This window comes from Anopheles gambiae, chromosome 2 (genome assembly GCF_943734735.2).
Source record: "Anopheles gambiae chromosome 2, idAnoGambNW_F1_1, whole genome shotgun sequence".
In the NCBI taxonomy this organism is placed as follows: domain Eukaryota; kingdom Metazoa; phylum Arthropoda; class Insecta; order Diptera; family Culicidae; genus Anopheles; species Anopheles gambiae.
The window spans coordinates 79,434,132-79,449,469 of NC_064601.1; the positions used below are offsets into that span (position 1 = coordinate 79,434,132).

Consider the following 15,338-nt stretch of genomic DNA (forward strand, 5'->3'; position numbering starts at 1 on the left):
CAACCTTTGGTGGATAGCAGCATGCACAGCGTCAGCAAAACATGTCGGATTAATAAATACATGCTTCTGGTAAAAGGTTTAGTTGTTCACTTTATTTTTCTTATGAAATAACAAACATTGATTTTAATTTGTTCGAAAGCTTTTTTTATTTAAAACTAGTTTGCCTTCCATTAAACAGATTTACCAGTTTTCTCTGATCATACAATGGCAAACAGAAGACGAGAAGGGCAACAGATTCGGAATAAAGATGCGATTTATCTCTCCAGCCTTGCAAGGATAAAGCTCAATTAATAACCATTACCGTGAGCATCCTTATTAAAATTCACAAAATATGACACCCAACGCCGCTGCTCAGATTGCAGTAAATCATTACGCAACCAGGCAACAGCCCGATACCCAACAATCTTCGATAAATTCTGGTCAAAGATCATTGTCGTTGACAGGAGCAATTTTACCTTATGCTAATGAACAACAGTGCTGCTGCTGCTGCTGCTGCTGTTGGGCGCGAAAAAGTCAGTGCTTGTTTGCATAAATTTTACCATTCAACACCGAGACCCATTTAAGGTAAAATACGAACCTACAAAAGTGCCTTCTCGCTCGGAAAGCCGCACGCACGGGCACTTGTTTTCTCTCTCACACGCTGACAACGGCGTGCGCGGTGCCGTACTATTTCGGTTAATTGAACAATTTACTTTCCCCCATCGTACTAGCTTTAGCCCCGTTGCGATGGGTAGGATTAATGGGACAGGATAATAACCAAGCCCAAAAGATAATCGTTAAGAGCATAACTTCAATGTAAAGAAAAAGACAACCTACAATCCCAGACACTGCAAAGACACGTGAAGACGTAGTACTTTATAGTAAGCCCCGCATACCGACGGTTATGTTTTGGGGCGGTACAAAATTACACGAGCGGACACCCGGTTCTGTTACCCTCCCATTATCACTTACTCGATGGGGAAGGATGCTACACTGCTTTCGTACCAAATTAGTAGGCTGCAAAGTGAGATCGTAAATGGATTTTATAGATGCAACCGTAGTGGCGAGCGATCAGAGTCGAAGATATAGTACAAACGATACATGATGGTTTAGTGATTACAGGGTTTTCGAGGATTATATAGACATGTTCAGCGAGTTGTAGATTCGTTCAGGCATATACAGGGTTTTCAATGATATTACAGGGTTTTCAATGATATTATTGACATGTTCAGCGAGTTGTTGATTCGTTCGGGCATATAATTGACACTTTCAGCGAGATATTGAATTGTTCGTAAGCAGGCGTTGACAAGTTCAGCAATTCTGTAGTGTTGTCATTTGTTTTGTTTACACACTGTGCCGCAGGGTTCAATTTTTCATTCTGAAAAGTCCTAAAAGTAGCTAATAATCATTCCCCAAGCTGTTTAATTCATGAATTAGTTAAAACAAACATATTTTTACGAAAACCGTTTGTTTACCTTCTGATGAGAATGATCCAAGCTGCAGTCCAAGGGGTACGAAAGTGACAGCTCTATAGTATCGCCGAACTTGTCAACGCCTGCTTTCGAACAATTCAATATCTCGCTGAAAGTGTCAATTATATGCCCGAACGAATCAACAACTCGCTGAACACGTCAATAATATCATTGAAAACCCTGTATTGACATGTTCAGCGAGTTGTTGATTCGTTCGGGCATATAATTGACACTTTCAGCGAGATATTGAATTGTTCGTAAGCAGGCGTTGACAAGTTCAGCAATTCTGTAGTGTTGTCATTTGTTTTGTTTACACACTGTGCCGCAGGGTTCAATTTTTCATTCTGAAAAGTCCTAAAAGTAGCTAATAATCATTCCCCAAGCTGTTTAATTCATGAATTAGTTAAAACAAACATATTTTTACGAAAACCGTTTGTTTACCTTCTGATGAGAATGATCCAAGCTGCAGTCCAAGGGGTACGAAAGTGACAGCTCTATAGTATCGCCGAACTTGTCAACGCCTGCTTTCGAACAATTCAATATCTCGCTGAAAGTGTCAATTATATGCCCGAACGAATCAACAACTCGCTGAACACGTCAATAATATCATTGAAAACCCTGTAATAGACTCTTTCAGCGAGATATAGAATTGTTCGGAAGTAGGCGTAGACATGTTCGGTTATACTGTAGAGCTGTCACTTTCGTACCCCTTGGACTGCAGCTTGGATCATTCTCATCAGGAGGTAAACAAACAGTTTTCGAAAAAATATGCTTTTTTCAACTAATTTATGTATTAAACAGCTTGGAGAATGATTATTAGCTACTTTTAGGACTTTTAAGAATGAAAAATTGAACCCTGCGGCACAGTGTGTAAACAAAACAAATGACAGCTCTACAGAATCGCTGAACATGTCTACGCCTACTTCCGAACAATTCAATATCTCGCTGAAAGAGTCTATTTTATGCCTGAACGAATCTACAACTCGCTGAACATGTCTATATAATCCTCGAAAACCCTGTATATTAGGGTGTTCTTACTTTTTTTTGGAATGATTATGCATTAACATGCAGAGGTAATAAATTAAAAAAGTTTGATTCAAATCACACAGAAATAAAAATTAAAAACAATATTACAGCGATGTGGCATAGTTTGTTAAAGCAACTGATTTCAACCAAAAAGGAAATAATATTTTAAATTCCAAAACATAAATTTTTAAACAAGAGAATGACTGTTAATGCTACTTTAAGTATATCGGAAAACGATTAACAGTTAACTGCTGTAAACGAGTTGAATATAGAGATACAAGGGCACCGCTAAAATCCTTCTTGTTAAGTATTCATATGCAACTTCCCATCCCCACACGGCTGGGAATGAATTTATTTCATTTACGCTGTCCTCACTGTGGTCCAGTGCTTTCAGCACAAAACCACGCAAATGGGTTTATACTTATTTCTTGCCCGTACGTTTTATACTGTTCTTACATAGTGCTTGTCTGACCCCATCCGAAGGTGCGGAAAGACTCATAAATAAAAATTAACCTTTCACGATGGGAGCGAATGGTATTTGTTTCATTTGTTTTGCACTCTCTTAAGCAAGGTGTGTTTTATTAATTTAGACTCGTCAACTCTTTAAATACCGATTTATTTTTATTAATTTACTAACAAATATTATTAAATCTTGAATGAGCGTAAAATCGCTTTAAGACTTTATTAAAAATTGCCATTTATACAAGCACAAATTCAGCCATCAATAAAAGCAAATATTCGTGGCACGTTAAATTATCACACAGGGCAGATGAAAAAGGTTCCTTGACTTACTTTCACACCACCCTGGCCATCATAATGTTTGATTGGATACGCTTCGTGTAACCTTTAATTAATTATATCTCTTGCCTATCAACACGAACACTCACAGTTCTCTCTAAAGGAAAAACAAAACAAACAATAAAACGCAAATTGCTAGAAAATCATTGCAGGGTGTTTTTTAATAATCAAACAGCTAATTTCCGTGCAAACTTAGAAATGGTTCATAATGACTGCAGTGCTATGCATTTTTAATTCGGAAACCAAGCATGAATGGTTTGCCCTATTCGGATGTTCTGGTGAACGTTGTGCATTGAACAACAGCTTCGTCAACTACAATTACTTGCCCAATAACATTATAATTATGTTTAAAAAACCTATTTTGTGGACTATTGTTAAAGTCTTTAGTCTTTAGTCTTTAGCTTAGTCTTTATCTATATTTCGTTTAATAATAGTCTTCCGAAGCTATACAACTAGAATTGGCAATCTCACAACACAATACGGAATTTCGCCAACACACTTTCGCTGAATACTTTCTAGTTTCGATCATTAGCGCCATTGGTTAAGTACAATGAACGAAAATTGCAAAACGATTTCAATCATCACAATGCAAACGGTACACGTGTGCAACCGTTCCACGTGCCATAACTTGTAGGATTTCTGCGCCCGAACGCCCTTGAAACGAAAAACCCACAGAACGCATGCTTTAAAACGTGAAGCATACTAATATCCCCAACAATCAATACAGGCCAGCCGATGGCATCGTTCCCAAATCGCCGATTCTCTTCCTTAAAGACACACATTATCATGTACGTTGCCATACGATGATACTGTTCAATGTCAAATGCTCGCACACACAATCTCACATTCAAACACAAGCACACATTCGAAAATGTCGATTTCTGGCTAAATCTTAATGGTCACGTTCCTGCCCGATCGGCCACTAACCACATCGGTCCGGTAGGCACGGTGGTCCTGCATGATGTTGCAGCTTAGTGTACTAATTGAAAACAATCGGACAAAAATAGCTTACACTTTGCTGTGTGGTTAGCTCGGCAAAGCTTTAAGAGAACCGTACTAGAACCGGATAGTTGGGCATTTGGTAATCAAATTAGTTCAGGATCGGTGAAAATTGTTTCAACCATCGTGCAAATAAATGGCAGTTTGTCGTATTTTTGGTAATTTTCCGTGGAAAACTAATTCAATTATAGTAACGGGTTGGGAGTAGTACGTTATGATAGTGTGTATCAGCTGGTGGATAAACAACACCAACACGCCTGATTCGCCTTTCCCTTTTCTAGCACGTCTGATCTACAACCGCTTCGTAAACATGCACGAATATTTCCGTTCATCTTGATATCCGTACAATTTATCATGCCATCAAACGCTGCCAAGAAAATGAACAGCAACACAGAGCCTGGCCCAGTTTTTGACCCTTTGGATCAATGCCAACCCTGCTCCACGTGCCCAAGTGGAGGCCACACATCGATCCGTAGTGAGTCACGGTTTACTCTCTAGCAGCAGATAATCATTAGTGTGGCCGGAATATAAATGATTATACCTCTATCGGCCATATGACCCAAGGAGCATGATAATAAAACGGATGCATCTAGCCGATAGAACTTGCCTCTTGCAGTAAGAGTGTGTGTGTGCGTTTGAGTGTATTGGAGTGAAACGGGCTTTGCAGCTTCCGCCAATTTCGTAACCAACAATCTAGCAACCGAAACGAAACGGCCTTCCGAAACACGATTCTTGCGCACCAGGCACCACAGTACATTCAAGTCCAAGGTTACTGTGACAACGCCTACATTTCGGATAAACATCCAAGGGCCGAGGAACGCGTCACATACCTTTATTCTTGGTTTCACCACGGCAGCAGGGCTGCGTACGTGTGAGTGAGTGTGTGTGTGTGTGTGTGTGTGTGAACAATTTGTTCACACACTTCACGGTGTGCTCCATCCGTCGCAAGTGGAAGAGGCTTTTACAGTCCGTCGGTTCGCAGTTCGCGTTACGCGAAAAAGTGATACTCGAAGCGTGACATCAATCTACTACGACTTCCGCCTAGCAGCGCACGGACGATTAACACACCTTCGTCCTTGGCCGTAGATGTTGGTGGCTGTTACTAGCAGGCACACACTAAATACACCCAACGACGACACAGACATGTCAACCCAAAAGCCACCCACCCCCACGGTCTCTCACACCGTCGAGAATTGTGTTCTACTACGCTTACCCACCTTATGCGACGAGCGTTCGAGGGGTGTTGGGTGTTCTTCCTTTGCTCCGCTTTACGAAACAAACACGGTACAACAGCAACGGTAACGGTGCGTGCGGTAGTGATGGGAGGATATTGTTATGGCAATGTTTTTCACAACCACTTGGGCGCGACGATATCTCTCCCGTCAGCTCATCAATGTCGATGAGGAAGAAAATTAGCGATTCAAATATGTCATCACCATGCACTGCCCTTCACACGACGCGTTCCGCGGTTATGCATTATTCCATGTACACCACCACGATGAACTGCTCGTGGAGGTCTTTAAGCCATTGATTGTGCAACGGGATAGTGTCAACTGGATGGGTAGCTTTTGTGCTTACGTGTAATTATTTTTCCACTAGGATTATCTGAACTTCGTATGGTTTAGATTCCCCATAACATGTAATTTCACTTTTTATCTCTTGTGCGAAACCTTAAAATTGGAATTGGATTTGGTCTAATACTACCATCCTCCGAGGTCAATACAGACTATCCCCAAGATATCCTAAACAAGAGGACCGAGAAGAATCCGCGTATCTATCACTTCCACGCATATCGTATTTCACGGTTTTCAACCAAAATGTTGCTTACTTTCATGTAAGTTTGCATGAGACGGTTCTGACCACTTAATTGATTCTTGGATATAACTCTGGCCGAATATTAAAATTTATAATCTCGTTGAACTAAGTTTAAAATTCGATTGGTTGGAAAATTGTTTTTCATTTGACAATTGATGTGTCAAATCAGTACAATCTACTCAAACAACTGTCAAAGGGGCCCTTTCCGTTTTAAGTTCGTAGGCTGAAACAAGGTGTGTTTATTAAGGAGGTGAATTGTTAGCGCGTTTTCCGGGCGCCATCATTGAGTATTGTTATGTCAAATCGCATACAATTTTCTATACCCCCCTCCAGCCCTCCCCGATTTTAATACCGGAGCTCCTAGTATTGTTATGTCAAGTCGTGAAATGTCAATTTGCTCTGAAGCACTTCACCTCCTAATATCCATACACCTTGGGCTGAAATTTCAGCCTGTCAGCTTTTTGCATTGTATAGCAGTTTTCGAGCAGCTGTCTAAGTGGGTATAATATATAGGTGGGCTTATCCTAAGGTGTATGAATTTGGAAGGCTGATTTTTATTGCATCTGCTTCTGAATGAAGATTTTAAGAGTATTTTGAGTATTCGTCAAGCCTCCAGAAAGCTTGTTTGAATAAATATGTTCACCCGTTCTGCCAAAAAGAGATGTTAAAATTTTGTTATAAAAATCATGATATGAAACAACCTGGACTACCTGCACCTTGCATCTTGGGATAAATGAAAACACCACCTTGTTTTGCCATTTTTTCAAGCAGGTACTCGAATCTAATTCTAGCTTTGAGGCTAAAATAATCTAGACTGAAAATCGCAGGCTAGTTTTGTGTGAGCGTTTGTATGGAGTGTTGACATGATTACAGCCTCAAACTGTCAAACTCCATACAAAAAACCTGACCAGAATTGTGAAGGGCCCCAAATTCAGAAAACCGCATATTTCTGAATCCGCGAATGGGAGGTACCGCGTATCTCGGGGACTACCAGCAATTATGAAGATCTATACAGGGTTTCCCACGATTTATTGGTTGGTTCCCACGATTTATTGGTGCGTTCCCACGATTTTTTGGTCATTTCCCATAATTTTTTGGTAGCAACCCACGATTTATTGGTCGGTTCCCAAATATTATTGGTCGGTTCCCAAATATTATTGGTCGTTTCCCAAATATTATTGGTCGGTTCCCAAATATAATATAATATAATACCGACCAATAATATTTGGGAAACGACCAATAATATTTGGGAACCGACCAATAATATTTGGGAACCGACCAATAAATCGTGGGTTGCTACCAAAAAATTATGGGAAATGACCAAAAAATCGTGGGAACGCACCAATAAATCGTGGGAACCAACCAATAAATCGTGGGAAACCCTGTAATGTGAGGAAAAAAAACAATTTTCCGTCAATACAATGAGGATTACTCATCTCGCGTTACGTTTGAGAGGAAAAGACCCGTGTTCAGCTGAATCATCACACAATTATCTGAAGCTTGAAAATACCAGCAACATCTTGGCACGATATGAACCGAACTCTGCTTGAATTAATTTGTTTTTATTCTTCAAAAGAGCGTAATTTTGTTTAACTACAACGACGTTGACTATTTAAACCAAGCGCTGTCAAAGCCCTTTTTTACGCGAAAGAACAAACGTTCCAAATATGTGTAGCAATAATTTAAATTCCTTTTTCATAATCCGTTCAACATAAACAATAAAGTCCCTTTTCGTATATGTTTCACTATTATGCTACTGTCCCGCAATTTAATCCGTAGACCGTTCAGACGCTAAACGCTAAACCATTTCTAAACCGATGCTGTTTGTGGCGGTGTTGGCCAATCGAACGGCTGCTGACCAGACCGCGTATGCAACCGCGCACGTACGTGCCGCACTATTTCGAGAGCCCAAAATCCAAAACCAAAACAAACAACCGAAACCAACGACCGACCTCTAAGCATCAGGGACGGAGGAATGCTGCTGCTGAGCGTGAGGGAAGCTGGCGGAGACGATTGCGCGAGAAGAAGCTGGAAAAACACGAACGGCTAGCAAAGGTTTTGGTCAAACGCATAACATTCATCTCCGCTCAGTAGAGTGCCACGGCCATCATCACTACCACCACCACCATCACCAGCCAAAGGCAACGAACTCGGTGGAAATCGCTGCTCGTCCCCCACTCAGTTCGCCCTCATATGCAAACGCATACGCATACTCCGCTCGGTTTTCCAACGCCACCGATCCCGCGCACAACACCACCGAACGCATGAAAAGTCACAGAAAATTTAATTATGCCCACCATGCAAATGCACGCGACCGCACGCATAAAAACGCACTGCACCGCACCGATCCGATCAGGTTGACGTAAGCATTTGGGAGTGTGTTTGTAACCCTTGGGCTTTGTTTGTCTCCGACAACATAGCACACATACACACGTACGGCATCAGTTTGCTTGTTTCAATTCTTTCTCCAGGTCGTCAAACGGTTGAACAAATAGGGAACCTTCACCTGCTTTACCTAATCGCGGTAGTGCGCACTGCACCGGTGTGCGCAGGAAACAATCGCGGCAACAACAACCGTCAACCGTTAGGAGCTCCAGATGACAAAAAAGCAAAAGGTTTGGTCGAGCTTTCTCCATGTGCTTTGGAAAAAAAACACAAACCAAACGTACACAGTGCCAGAGTGTGGTAATGCACGTCTCCCTTGCGCAAATGGCGACCACAAGCACGCATGGCACTTTTGCTGCGCACGTTGATAGGTTGTTTCAAGTGCTTAAGGTGAGCTTGGACCAAAACCGCGCACTAAACGTTACGCAACAACCTTCCGCCAGCGGAAGCTCCACACGCAAGTGGGGGTGGTTGAAGGAAGGTAAAGCCATCGACTGCGGTCACGTTTGCATTTTTTCTTTTCACTCAACTACAGCGTATTACATTAGCATGCTCCAAATGCTTGGAGAGAAAAAATTGTTATCCAAATTAAATAGATTTTTTTTTTTTGTTAGTTGAAATTCCCAACACATCCACTCCCACAAATTTGAAATGAGGAAAGGTTCTGTCCGCCTGTGCGCATTAGGAAAGTGCATAGATCCGTACCCACAGTGCCAGCGCGCACTTTCTTTCGCGACGCTTCACCACGCTCCACGGCAGAAAACATTGCGGAACTGCTGCACTGTTGCTGCTGCTGCGGTTTAAGTGGCGTACTTGTTTCTCGACCCCAGCAGACCATGACGGGAGGACTGAGGGTTTGTATGGTTAGTACAACCGTCAAGTTTTTTTTTGCTGCATTTTTGTTCGCTCTCTCTCTCTCTCTCTCTCTCTCTCTCTCTCTCTTTCCCTCGATCTAGGCTCGCTCTATCCGTTCGATCTTCACAGTTAGGCAAAGCAGTTTGGTTTCTTTTTCTTTCCCTCCGGAAAACCGGAAACGGAGTACTGCTGCGTACATGGGAATGGGTGCGCAAAATCGGTCGTGTGGGTTGGCCGCGGCACAGGGTGAAGGAGAACACTAACTTTCACTTTCACGCCGTTGCCCACCACCAGAACCCCCCTCATTTCACCCGCAGCAATAGAGAGCGAGCGAGGAACACACGGGAACACGCGCAAGACGTGAATCAGGTTTGCGTAGTCAAGCTTTAAAGTGTCGATGTCACCGGTAGAGTGGAGTGCGTTTTTGCGGCCAAGTGTGGACACAAAATTCAGCCCCAAACCGGACCAAACGGAAAGGCTTCTTGTCTTCTCAGCCTTTGATGGTGACACGTTGGGGACAAAAGTGCGGTGCGCCGGGCTAAAGAGTTTTGGTACGATTGCGGCTCGCTTAGTAGCGCCTGCGTGAAACCACTTTCACGCAAACACCACCACCACCGACAGCAGTGCAGGCGCGATGAGAGGCCCCGATGAGGGCAAATACGACTAACTTTTGTACATTTCAAGATGGGCTGCTTTTGGCTCGATTGAAGCGCGTATATAAAAAAGGGGGCTCCCCCAAAATCTTGCGTCTTGAACGCCAACCGATGTTTGACTTTCGCTTGCATAACATGTGCGCCCTTGCACGCGTGCCGCTGGTTCAAGAAGAAACGAGAAACAGACAGAGAGAAAGAGGGAGAGTGAGGGAGAGAGAGAGAGAGAGAGAGAGAGAGAGAGAGAGAGAGAGAGAGAGAGCGAATTGCCGAGGGATACGATTTATTATGACATTCGATACTTTTCAACAAAACAAAAGCCACACACGTGCTTGTTTGCTGTATTGCGAGCATGTTTGTTTGTGGAATACGAAATCAAAGCTGATTTCAGGGTTCGAGGAAACGAGAGAAGCAAAAAAAAACCCTATAATCAAATAAACTTCCACGTGCAAATGCTCTCGATCAATTCCAGCTCAAACGGTTGAATTGGTGTTGCGTAAGATGTGAAATTAAATTTCTGTGCTGATCGGAATCAGATCAATTATTTGCACTTCACACACTTAACTTCACCGGACCCGGCCGATCAAGCGCCGAACGAGCGAAGCACAGGCACTGTCAACCGCAACTGGTTTCCTGCCGCCAGGAGGCTGAATTTAAACACGAGATATAAATAACAAAATAAAAGGGACGGCAAGAAACGTACGCTATCGCAGCCACATTCGTCACCGTGGTTGTCAGCTGATAAGTTCAACAATATTACATCACCATTGTCGTCCGAACGGTGCCGCACTGTTGATGTCGTTGCGATCGCTGGACACTCTCTCTTGTGCTGTGTGGCTCTGTTCAGCAGTGGGGAAGGCCCAGGCCCAAATGCATACGAAAAACGTCGGTCCTTGCATGAAGAGCATGATTAGACTCATCTGTATGATAAAGTCAGGTATGATAAATGAGCAGTAAAATCGCTCAAGGACAAACCCTCATGCTTCTGTGCGGTTGTGATGGCGTGAAGTTGTCACTTTTCCGAAATTCGGATACTACAGAGCATAGTCACTAAGTCACCGATCGAGAGATGAGAGCAAAAACAACGCACATGGAACGAGGAGCCATGGAGTCGTACAGGCCACTGCTGCACACACAGTGACAGTGCCTGCCGGAGAGGAGGTTGATAATGAAGGCAACGTCACCTTGAGGCGCGTTTGACACTGGCCAAGCTGGATCCGACTTAAGCCCGACCCTGTCGTAACCGGGGCCCTTCGCTCGGTTCAATCACACTGCGTTTGAGCCAGTGCTGATTTCGATAGGAATGGAACAGTTTTCAAACCTTAGCCCTTTCGGCCTTTACCTTGGCCCTATCCAAACACTAATCGACTTGTTTTTATGCAAAAGAAAAAAAATGCACTTCTAGATGTAGTCTTGACATTTTTACGTAAACATCGTAATGATGCTATGGAAACAACGATGACGATAATGATAGCTTTGCAGTTGGTGCGATTTAAATACGTCATGATACTTATAAATATAACCGCTGCTGGAAACATACGCCCATAAAGGTAGGAATTATACATCAGATATCAATTTTGTCACAAAAAAGACTGTTATGATAACGAACACTATAGATCAGAGCGGTGTTGTTGCGAGGAAAAATCGGGTCAAGAATGTTACAAATCAGAGCATTATTTAAAAACTTAAATAACTAGCATGCGTTACGTTTGCTCACTCAAACTCTTATCCCCTGTACATAACATACATGTTTAGCTTTAGCTGGTTCGCTATGTTGTGCTCTGACGACACACACGAAAAACGACATTCTTAGGTTCGGCATTCTTTCACAACTGCCAACTACAATCATATGCATCATGTTGCTATTACCTGTTATTTTTTTATCTCTTGCTTTTCACATCAGGCCTCTTCACACATCACACATACACTCAAATGCAACCATTCACCACATCAATACCAGCATAATATGCCTTCGGACGGGGAGAGATCGATTCTGCTATCTTCCGGTCAAGTTCACAAGATGCTTCTACACTCACACACGCGCACTGCAATTACCCTCGATGCTCGATTTCAAACGCAGGGCACGACACACGCCGCAGCACGAGGGAAGGAAAATCGCACGCGAGAGCCTCGCGCGCCGTAGAAACTCGCGATGTTTACACTTCTTATCAATTCTGCCCCGCCAGGCACCGCCACACCGCGCCACCGTACATCGCACACCCGCGCGTCAAGCACAGCAAACAGCACTTGATGTGCGATTGTATTTATTTCTTTTGCTAGCTATCTATTTTTTTTTATTTACTTTTTTCGACACTTCTAGCACCACGGAACATCACACCAGTCGTGGCATGTTTGCACACTCACTCTAATCAGCACAACCACCGTGCCACGGTGCCCGCCTGGACTGCAATATGATATGGTAGAGACAATTATTTGGTTTCACAGCTGCACACGACACAGTGCGCACACACACACACACCCAGCACTGGGCTCGACACGGATGCTGCAAAGTTCACGATGGTTGAATTGGCTCTCCTTCATTCCAGCGACACTTTTCGCTGCCAGCCCAGCTTCGTGCACGGCACACTAACCTCTCCCCCTAGGACACGACCACTGACAAAGCCAGTGCTTGAACGGCCCTTCACTTTTGAATTCGAGCAAGTGCCCACAAAATCAAAACAACACAAATATTCACTGCGGCTAGCGACTAGCAGGTCACAGAATGCTGCCACACTGACACGATTAGCATTGTGCCTCGACGGAAGCAACAGAAGCGACAGCAGCGACACGAAAAAAACAAAACAAAAACCACCCCTGTTCCACTATAGAAATGTTTTACTTTGGCGTTCGACAAACTGACCCTCATTTGTTGAGCAGAGCAACGGTTGGATGAATTTCACAACCATCACAACTATGCGTTACCAAATCGGCCGCAACTGATTTGACGCTTTTTTGCGATATTCTGTGTGCCTGCTTTAGGCTTCAGTAAACTTTCTACTACTAAGAAAAGTCAATCGAAGTCGCCCGCCCGGTTGTCAATGCGGCAAGAAACACGTACGCAAAACACTAGCGCGAACTTGAGTGTACGGACGAATCGATGCGACTGAAATGGGGTGGCGTACGCAACAACCCCGTCGATGTTGTTCGTAAAGCGCACAGGGGTTGCACATTGGGCTGATACGTTGTTATTTCAATTGTGGACATTTTTTTTTTATTTATTATGCACGAATATTAATAGATTTTTTAATCGATTTTTTATAAACAAAAAAAATATTCCACAGACTGTAGCTTTAAATGTAGCTTTGATAAATAAATATTAATAATTAAATAATCGACAACTCATTGATTCATTCAAAAGCAGCATAACAGTGAAATAAAAAAATGGTAGAAGTAGTACAAAGCAAGTAAGAAAAATGACCACATCCAAAGCTGGCAACAAAATATGTGGCATATAATTCGTTGTTTTCTGCTCTTACAATTGAACCAAAATTGTGTGTTTATTTTTTAATGTCTATTCATTTCAAAACGATCTCAACGGGTCAAGTAAAACCCAAACAAGCATTTGCAAATTTGAGCTTTTTGAACAATTTTAGTAAAACAAATTTTTGTCATTGATACTGCATTTCTGTGCACTATTCGCCTCGGAGATACACAACTGCGAATGCCAAGACACATCTGCGCGCGCACACGCAACCACAAATCCCGCACACGATACAAACATCTTGGCAACGAAAAAAGTTTCTCTTTCTGCAAAACGACTCTTTCCTGTAGCCTTCTCCTCTAATGTTGATGTTAAAATACATACCAAAGAACAATTGTGCAGTATTACAACACTATGGAATAATTACAATGGTGTCTGAAATATATTAATTCCTTTATTTCATATCACTACCCTACACATTGGGATAAAAACAGCGACAGATTATTTGACAAAAACCGGTCTCGTGAACGCAAAATCTATCGTTTTGCTTTTTATTTACTTGGGAATCGGAAAGTGGAAGGTACGACCAAGCTGAATAGTTGGTTTGTTTTCCTTTTTTGATTGCCTTCCTCACTTCGTCTCGCTTGTTTCACCCAAACATATTCCTAATCTGAATTGGCAGGCAAACGCTCTCGCTCTTTCTCTCTCTCTCTTGCTCACGCTATGTGTCACACTGAAGTATCTTTCAAATCTTTTTCATTCACTGTTTGTCACACGGGTTTTCATCTCTCCCACAACAGCAATGTATATAACACGCCTCGCAAATAATGACTCGTTTTTGCGTGCTTATGGAATGTAAAGGGTGGCTAATGTGAACCATCGGATTGCAAAGAATCATCTTTCACAACAATTTTGCTCACTGACACTTTGCACACATCAACGCTATGCGAATATCTGTACACCAAGCTTCAGCCACTGTACATTTCGATGCATTACCATCGCCCTTTGCTTTGAAAACAAAAATATCTGACACGCTTCCTAGTTGAGGCGTTCCGGCAAAAAGGCAAACCTCACAACAACCCTTTACGGTTGCTAAGAGCTGAATTAAGTGCGATTCTTCAAGAAAAAAATGTAAAAAACAACAACACCACTGTAAACATTGCAGGTTCTCTTTTCCACCCAACTCCGTCCTCACTCACACACTTACGCAAATTTAACAACTCAACAACACAACACAGCTGCCGTGCACGCCGCACGGAAGGGCAAAGTTTTTTTTTTGTTATTAAAAATAAACTCGCGAGAAAAAAATTGCGTTCTGCTCTCCGCTACGGACTTTACTCGACTGAGAAGCTGAGTCAGAGTATCCGCTACGAACATCGTTCCCGTGTTTGCAAACTATGGGCTTATACGTAATTTGATAGAGTAAGTACTGTAGAACCGTTTTATTTTATATATAAAATCATTGCGCTCATTAGAGTGAACAATTAATTTAAATCCAAATAAAATTACTTCATAGGTTTATACGTTGATGCTTTACAACGAACTCGCAAATGAATTATTTAAAAATACATACAAACCAATAAAGTATAACGGATACATTTAATAAATAAAAAAATATTTGAAAAATTTGAATAAAAAATTAAATCAAAAACAAACAAATATCAGTTCGGATAAACGGAAAACGTCATCTTAATTTGACAACTAGCGGCGCGACAGCTTGACTTCCCTTCTGACAAAGTTGCAATACTTCATGTTGCATCTAACTTTGGCTGGTTAACAATGTTTGAAGGTATTTTAGATAAAAATATTTTAAATGTATACTCTTAGCATAAGCAAAACTTACATTATTATTACGATTTCTTTCTTTTTCTTAAATGGAAATACTTGGAGTGTTTTGAATTGATTTAGTTTTGCAATACCATCATATTGAAAATACAC

At 42.1% G+C, this 15,338-nt stretch overlaps 1 protein-coding gene across 5 annotated transcripts in view; it reads right to left on the reverse strand.

The window, feature by feature from the left end:
- Window positions 1–15,338, reverse strand: part of LOC1274821 (mucin-5AC) — a 77,038-nt gene that overhangs the window by 34,911 nt on the left and 26,789 nt on the right. Inside the window, exons 1-2 of one of the 5 annotated variants that reach the window (XM_061651250.1) lie at window positions 14,608–14,761; window positions 11,849–12,383 (exon numbers count right to left, since the gene is read on the reverse strand). The exons of 1 other annotated variant lie outside the window; for it this stretch is intronic. The gene's annotated coding sequence lies outside the window, so the exon portion shown is untranslated. Of the gene's footprint in view, window positions 1–11,848; window positions 13,409–13,650; window positions 14,762–15,338 lie in introns of those variants that run through there. 3 more of the 5 variants (XM_061651252.1, XM_061651253.1, XM_061651254.1) reach the window with 3 other exon arrangements.